This window comes from Petaurus breviceps, unplaced genomic scaffold (assembly GCF_028583685.1).
Source record: "Petaurus breviceps papuanus isolate PSGF00001 unplaced genomic scaffold, PetGlider_PUasm1.0 138, whole genome shotgun sequence".
In the NCBI taxonomy this organism is placed as follows: Eukaryota; Metazoa; Chordata; class Mammalia; order Diprotodontia; family Petauridae; genus Petaurus; species Petaurus breviceps.
Window position 1 is genome coordinate 3,745,172 of NW_027185694.1, and position 8,679 is coordinate 3,753,850.

General features: G+C 39.5%; 1 pseudogene; it reads left to right on the forward strand.

Annotated features, from left to right (window-relative positions):
* Positions 1-1,312: 1,312 nt before the first annotated feature.
* LOC138144025 (transcription factor E2F5 pseudogene) lies at positions 1,313-2,524 on the forward strand (annotated as a pseudogene).
* Positions 2,525-8,679: the final 6,155 nt, after the last annotated feature.

Here is an 8,679-nt window from a genome sequence, read left to right on the forward strand (position 1 = left end):
TGCATTGTATAAATTTTCTAGCATTTCTCAAAATATTCAAATTCAGATATTTTGCCAAATGAAAAGATGGGATAGTTAAGATTCATTAATTATGTATATGAAGTGAAGGATCTGTAATTTCATTAGTGTGACAGAACCTCTGGTGAGAAAAAAAGGAATTTTCCCATATTAAATCCAAGTTGGCAATTAAAAAAAAAAAAAACGAGTGCTTTATTAACTTCTAGTTTACATCATTCCTTTCTGCAAGATTTTGAGTTACAAATTTTCTCCCCATTTTTCCCCTACCCACCACACCAAAATATCCCCTCCTCCAATCTGCTCTCTCCCATATATTCTCCCATACCCCCTGCGACTTTTCAGTAGGGCATGGTGGATCTCTATGCCCCAGTGCCTGTATGTCTTATTTCCCAGTTACATGTAAAATAATATAAATAATAGTATATGTACATAAAACATTTGATTTTAAAACTTTGAATTCCAGAGTCATTCCCTTCCTTCCTTGTCACCCACCCTTACTGGGAAGATAAGCAATTCAGTACAGGTTGTACATATGTGGCTAATGAAAAACAATAACATAGTAGATATATGGTAAAAGACTGACTATATTTCCCTCCCTCCTATCCCACCTCCCACTTGTTCTGTTCTTTACTTTGATCCTGTCCCTTTTCAAAAGTGGGGGCTTCCAAATTCCCTCCCCTCCAAGCCTGCCCTCCCTTCCATCATCTCCCCTCTCATCCCCTTCTCCCCTACTATCCTGGAGGGTGAGATATCCTATTTAGTGTGTATGTCACACCCTTCCTGAGCCAAATTCAATGAGAATAAGGTTGACCCATTCCCTTTTGCCTTCCTATTCTTCACCCCCATTGTAACCATTTTCCCTTGTCTCTTCTATATGAGATAGTTTACCCCATTCTGTCTCTCCCCATCTCATTATATTCCTCTTTCACCTCTCAATTTCACCTTTTAAGTATCATCCCTTCCTGTTGAATCGGTCCTGAACCATCTATGTATACCTGTAAACATATACACACTCACATATGTATTCATATGCCCATATACCTCATACATATATATTTATATACATACATACATATATACATATACACACACATTTCTATTCCCTTCAACTATTTCCATACTGAGAAAAGTTTCATAAGTTACAATTATCTTTTTTCCATGTAGGGATGTAAATAGTTCAACATTGATAAGTTCCTTAGGATTTCTTTTCCTGATTTACCTTCTCATGCTTCTCTTACTACTGCTTGTATCTACATTTCAAATTTTCTATTCAACTCTGGTTTTTTCATCAAGAATGCTTGAAAGTGGGGCTTGGGCCTCCAGCCTCGAGGTGGCGGCAGGCAGCATGGCAGCCGTGGAGCTCAGGAGCTCCAGCCAGCAGCCACCACCGGGCCAGGGGCAGCCCCCACAGCCGGAGCCGCCACCAGCGGCGCCCCCAGGCGGCAGGAGCAGGGGTGGAGGGATCAGAGGCAGCAGCCCTCAAGAGAAGGGCCTGGGGCTGCTCACCACCAAGTTAGTGTGGCTGCTGCAGGAGGCCAGGGACAGGGTCCTGGATGTCAAGGAGGCTGGAGATACTTTGGCTGTCCGGCAAAAAAGAAGAATTTATGATATTATCAATGTTTTGGGAGGAATTGATTTAATTGAAAAGAAGTCTAAAAATAGTATACAGTGGAAAGGTGTAGGTGCTGGATGTAGTACAAAGGAATTTATTGATAGACTGAGATATCTCAAAGCAGAAATTGAAGATCTGGAGCTAAAAGAGAGAGAACTTGATCAACAGAAATTATGGCTACGGCAAAGCATCAAAAATGTTATAGATGACTCCATTAACAACAGATTTTCTTATATAACTCATGAAGACATCTGTAATTGTTTTAATGGAGTTACTTGCAAGGAGATACTCCTTGCAATTCAAGCACCTTCTGGTACACAGCTGTAGGTACCTATTCCTGAAATGGGCCAGAATGGACAAAAGAAATACCAGATCAATTTAAAGAGTCACTCAGGACCTATCCATGTGCTGCTTATTAATAAAGAATCCAGTTTAAGCCTGTGGTTTTTCCTGTTCCTCCACCTGATGACCTCACCCAACATCCTTATCAACTCTCTTTACCAGTGACTCCACAGAAACCCAGAATCTGCCTGAACAACACACCTGTACCAGAGGTCAGCATCTCTAGCAGACACCAGTTTCAGACACACCCTCAGGATCTATTAGTGGTGATATCATTGATGAATTAATGTCTTTAGATGTGTTTCCCTTATTATGGCTCCCTCCTACCCCTGCTGATGACTACAACTTTAACCTGGATGAAAATGAAGGAGTGTGTCATCTCTTTGATGTACAGATACTAAATTATTAGATTCTATGAGAACTATTTGGCCTTTTATCTACCTCTAACTATATAACATCCTAGATGACTTCTTCATAACCTAAGTATTTAAAATAATGAACGTAACAACTTTTTTAGTTCACTGACTCTGGGAGTATTTTTCCTTTTGTTAATTATTTACTTCACAAAACTGTACCCCAAAGAACAAAAGGGCTTTTGATCTCTTCAGGGCAAAAAGTGACTTTGCAAGTTATTTGGTCCGGTTGGTTTTTTCCCAGAACACAATAAGTCACAAAATTGTTGTTATTGGGGGTGGGGGGTGGTTATCATATCATTATATCATCCCAAGACCTCATTTTTTCCTTGTATGGGATGCAAGTCAGTACGAAGCAGCCTTTTTTAAAGATCATTACAAAATAAATGACCTAGATCTCTTATCGCTTAAAATATAATTTTATACCATTACTGCCACTAGTTATCCATATTTTTCTTTATGTCCTTCTAGTCTAATCAGTTTTTCACTGCCATTTGCAAAATGAAGGATAAACTGACACATGAATTGTTTCAGTGAACAAATTTTGTGAAGTGCCTTTTGTTTTAGCACTTTAAGTTTTTCATGTTTTGTTGACTTCTTGACATTCCACTTTCCTAGATTTTAGGAAAGCTCTCTCTGTGTAGTTTGCATTTAAATGTGCCAATGCCTGTACATTAACAAGAATTAAAAAAAAAAACCGTACAAACACACACACACACACACAAAGAATGCTTGAAAGTCTTCTATTCCACCGAATGACCATATTTTCCCCTGAAACATGATACTCAGTTTTGCTGGGTAGGTGATTCTTGATTTTAATCCCAGCTCCTTTGACCTCTAGAATGTCATATTTCAAGTCCTTCAATCCCTCAGTGTAGAAGCTGCCAGATTCCATGTTATCCTGATTGTGTTTCCACAATATTCAAATTGTTTCTTCCTGGCTGCTTGTAATATTTTCTCCTTGATCTGGGAATTCTGGAACCTGGCTATAATATTCCTAGGAGTTTTCTTTTTGGTATCTTTTTCAGGAGGTGATCGGTGGATTCTGTCAACTATTTTGCCCTCTGGTTCTAAAACATCAGGGCAATTTTCCTTGAGAATTTCTTGAAGGATGATTTTTAGGTTCTTTTTTTGATCATGGCTTTCAGGTATTCCAATAATTTTTAAATGATCTCTCCTGGATCTATTTTCCAGGTCAGTGGTTTTTCCAATGAGATATGTCACATTGCCTTATATTTTTTTTCATTTGTTTGCATCTGTTTAATAGTATCTTGATTTCTCATAAAGTCACTAACTTCCATTTGTACCTATCTAATTCTGAAGGAATGATTCTCTTCAGTGAGCTTTGGAGATTCTTTTTCCATCTGGCAAATTCATCTTTTTAAGTCATTCTCCTCATTGCCTTTTTGAGCCTCTTTTGCCATTTGAGTTAGTCTATTTTTTAAGGTGTTATTTTCTTCAGTCAGGTTGTTGACTCTCATTTCATAATTTTCTTGCATCATTCTCATTTCTCTTCCCAATTTTTCCTCCACTTCTCTTATTTGATTTTCAAAATCCTTCTTAAGGTCCACTATGGCCTGTAACCAGCTCATATTTTTCTTAGAAGCTTTTGGTGAGGGAGTTCTGACTTCACTGTCTTCCTCCTGTTCCATGCTTTGATCCTTTTTGTCTCCAAAATAGGAGTGTAAAGTTGGGTTGCTCTGTTTACTTTGCTTTCCTCATTTGCTCATGTTGCCCCTCAATTACTTGACTTTTGGGCTTTTTGCCACAGTAGGACTCTGCTACCAGACGGGGGAGCTTCATACCAAACACTGGGGTTTTCTTAGCTGCCGAAGGTATTAGTTGGGTGCCCTCTCTGAAGCCTCCACACACTCTGGCAAGCTGTTTGCACACCCCAGGACCACCACCCTAGACTATAATCCAGATCCAATCAGGTTAAAGCAAGCGTGACTACCCCTCAGACTGGTTGCTTGGTCCCCCTACAAACTGTACACTAGGAGCTGAAGCAGCTACGTGGGGGCAGCTGCATGGCAGTGGCTCCTCAGTGGCTTCTTGCCCTGGGGGCAGAGGCCAATGGCACTCCCAACTACTGGATCCCAAAGTCCAAACTGCACTGACCTCTCACTGTGTCCTTATCATCTATGTGTTGATAATTCTGGAAACTGCCACATCTGCTGGTGATCTGAAGTCCTTTCAGTGGGTGGTTGGTCAGGCCCACCCTGGGGCTAATATCTGGAGCTCGCAGGGGCCCTGGGTCAGCTCCCAGAGCACTGCGCTGGCCTTTCCCTGCCAGCCGGCCAGACTTTCCTTAGTGGGAGGTTAGCTTCTTTGTGTCATTTTGTGGGTTCTGTGGCTCCAAAGTTTCTTCAGAGTCACCTTTTGCAGGAATTGGAGGTGGTGGGAGCCAGAGCCCTGTGGAAGTCCTGTTTCTACTCTGCCATCTTGACTCCCCCTCCCAAGTTGGCAATTTTTGAACTAAGTCTATGAGCTTTTTAAAGAATATTTTGATAATTGAATTTCATTATAATTAGTTTATTTTTTATTTCTAGGAATTTTTAAAAATATTATTCTGAGAAAGGGTTCCATCATTTTCATCAGATTATGAAAGGGTAATCTTTGGAAATGGTACAAAAAGGTGAAGAATCCTTGCTTTCTTACTAGGTAGTCCTCAGGCTGGTTCAGATTGTGACTTGCCTTAGATTATATAAATAGAGGCAAGATTCCAACCCAGGCCTTCTGGCTCACATGCTCAGCATTCTCTCTGTTATATGAGGCTTACCTGTTACATGAAAATCTAAATACGAATAGCCTTCAGTTTGAATCAGAAAAGAATAGCTCATCTTCCAACTTTGTCCAGTAATTCCTTCTAATCTAGTACATTTCTAGGAAAAAAAAGATTTGAAATAGTATTTTCTGTAAAAAGCCTATCTGTAACTCTTAAAAACATAACTTATTTCATTGTTCTCATTATTTTATCCTCTCGGATCTACGCTATTCACCTCGAGTCACTAAAAGATCTAGGGCTCTGACGTTAAAAGTCAAGTATTTTGTGCTAAGGACCAGAGCTGAAAGCCTGGATTGTCATAAACTACTTCAAACATGAAAGGCTTTGACCTTGGGAGAAAGATATTTCTTCCATCTCCTTGTGTCTTCTCTATAGAGAATGTGAAGTTCTGCCTTTCCTTCCTGCAGGGGGTCTCTATTTTATACTGCTGCCCAAACCTCACACATGAAGACCAAGAGAAGTGAAAGAGCCCCTGCCCCATGGGGATCACTCCAGACTGGTCACTGGGAGTCACTTGTTATTTTAGGAACCTTTCTCTGTTAGGTTTGTCTTCAAGGGGCACAGAGATCAAAAGCAGGGATCCGACCCTAGACAATTCACACTCGTTAGTGACAAAGCAGAGAAGTTGGGGCGGGAAGGGATAATCCAACCTTGTGTCAGATATGAACTAATGCAGCATGGTGGGAAGAACCTAGGCGCTGCCCAATAACTGGTGTCTAGTTTTGTCTCTGCCATCAAATAATGACTAGTATGACATTAGGTAAGCTACTGAAGCCCTTGTCTACAACATGGGGGTGCTAGATACTAACGCAAGTCAACAAATACTGATCAAACAAACACAATGTGCAAGACACTGTGATATTGCTGTGGACATATGTAGGAGGCATACCCCATTTTTAAATAGCCAATAATTTAATGAAGAGAAAAGAATCAGGGCTTCATAAGTGCTGAGGGGTTTAATTGCTTGATCTGTAAAATCTTTTCCAGATACAGGTACTTGCTGTTCTTAAAGGTAAGACTTGGTAGATGATCTACTCTTGGTAGATAGAGATTATAGGCTAAACAGAGCATAAGAAAAATTTAATCTCTTTGAGGTTATCACCTGAAGAATATAACCAAATATATGTAAACTCCTTGAGGATGGGTTGTTTATTTTGCTTTTTAAAATTCTGTATCCCCTGTATGAGTGAGAGGCAGCCTGAGATTTCATCAACAGGCTCTTAACTCAGCTTTGGATCCCCAACATCCTTTCTCTCCCCTCTCATTACGGGTTGGAGAGTGGAGTACTGGACTCACCCCAAAGCTTTCTTTACAGAGGGCAAGAATCTGGACTTTCCATGTAACTCTGCTTTTCACCATCAGTTCTGCTTGGTTTGAACTCCATGGAACATGATGTCCTCACACTGCATACTCTATGTATCGCCATTCCCCCTACTCATGAGATCTTAAGCTTCCCGAGGGCAGAGACTGTCTTTTCCTTTTGTATCTTCAGTGTTTAGCACAATAACTGCAGCATAGTAGTTGATTTATAAATATTTATTATCCCCCTTTTCCTCTCCTCTCCATCCTCTTCTCCTTCTCCTCCTCTGTCCCTTCCTCACTTTCTTTGACTCTCTTTTGGCTCAGGGAAGGACACACACATGTTCTCTCCTAAGCTATGAGGAGGAAATATCTTTCCTTCCAGATTCACTAAAATAGATAATATCCCAAGAGCCATCACTTGATGTTTATCACAATTTTACTTTTTTTATGTTCTGTAAAGTAGTGAAAAGTAGGAAATAACTGCTATTGGGTAGCTTGCTTCTGATAGACGCTGTGTTAGACTGAAGAGAGCTCTGGACTTGGAAACCAGGATTTGAATTTTGACACCACATAGGCAATATTAGAGGTGCTATGCTATAGTGCATAGCATGCTTAATTTGGAGTTAACAGTTCCTGAGTTTGAATCCTACATCTTTTTAGCTGTGACCACAGACTAAGACCGCAAGCTCTTAATCTTTCTGAGCTTCTGCTTCCTTATCTTTAGAATGATTATAATAATACCAACCCCAAAAGAATATTGTAGAGTTCAAATAACTTCCTGCATCTGAAGAGTTTTACAAACTTTAAGGTATTATATAAATTATAGTTCTTTTTATTAATTCACATCCTCTTTCAGAATCATGGATTTAGAACTGGAAGGAACCTCAGAGACCATCTAAATTCACCCCCTTCATTTTATAAATGAGGAAATGGGTCTAGTGAGGCCAAGAGACTTCTTTAAATTCAAACAGGAAGTAAACATCAGAGGTGAGATTTGAATCTTCTAAGTCCTCTATCTTCAGAGTTAGGACTCTTTCCACTTAACCACACTGTCCCTCAGTTTCCTCATTAGTGAAATGGAATATCATCATACCGCAAAGGACTGTTGTGAAGAAAATACTTTGTAAATCTTAAAGCTGTGTATAAAAAGTGCCCTAGTAATGTTAGATGAGAGTAGCAGTTTCCAATTATTTTAGTCTCAGGACTACTTTATTCTTAAAAATTATTGAGGACTCTAAAAAGCTTTTGCTTATGTGGGTTATATCTATTTATATTTATTATGTTAGAAAATAAAACTGACCATTTAAAAAATCTTTATTAATTCATCTAAAAACAATTTAATAAATAGAACAAAATAATAAACACATTGGATGTTAGCATAAGTCACATTTCTTCATGAAAAAGAACTATTTTCCACAACAAAAAAGTTTAGTGAGAATAATGGCATTATTTTACATATTTTTGCAAATCTCTTTAATTTTTGGCTTAATAGAAAATATTTGGATTTTCATAATTACCATTGTATTTCTTCTGTTGAGATATATTGCTTCAGTTAAACTATGTGAAGAAAATCCATCCTCACACAGTGTAATGGTAATGGAATGTAAAGATCCCCTTGTATTGGCTTGGTTTTCAGGTTAAGTTGTTAAACCCCAGAGCTTGTGAATACCACTTGTGGGATGGACTTGTTGAAGTAAAGAGAGGGGTCTGAAGTGGGAGGAGCTGGTGCTGTGGATAGAGAGGCCAGAAGAACTTTTGGGAGCAGCATTGTGGGGAAAGGACAGAGAGAGAAAGAGAGAGAGAGAGAAAGAGAGAGAGAGAGAGAGAGAGAGAGATGTGCCAGTATTTTTTCTGTCTATTTTGATTTTGTTTTGCCAGATTTGTCTGCTGATAAAAGACAGTGCTGTTGTTGCAGAGGTTCTGGAACTGTGCTGTTGGTTCAGAAGCCCTGAAGGAGGATTTTCTTGCATGTTTACAGAAATTCTGGAGGAGGGCCTTGCTGATGTTTTCAGGGGTACTGAGACTGTTCTGCAGGCAGAGAGTGAATTGATGAGGACAATGGCAATGTATATTGTGGCTTTGTTAAGCTTTGTCTTCCCAGGAACAGAGATTGCTGAGAACTTGCCTTGGATCAAGATGGAGAAAAGACCTCTCCTTGGGTATTGAATGCTGTGATGATATCTTAACCTTGTTGTGGCTTAGGGGTA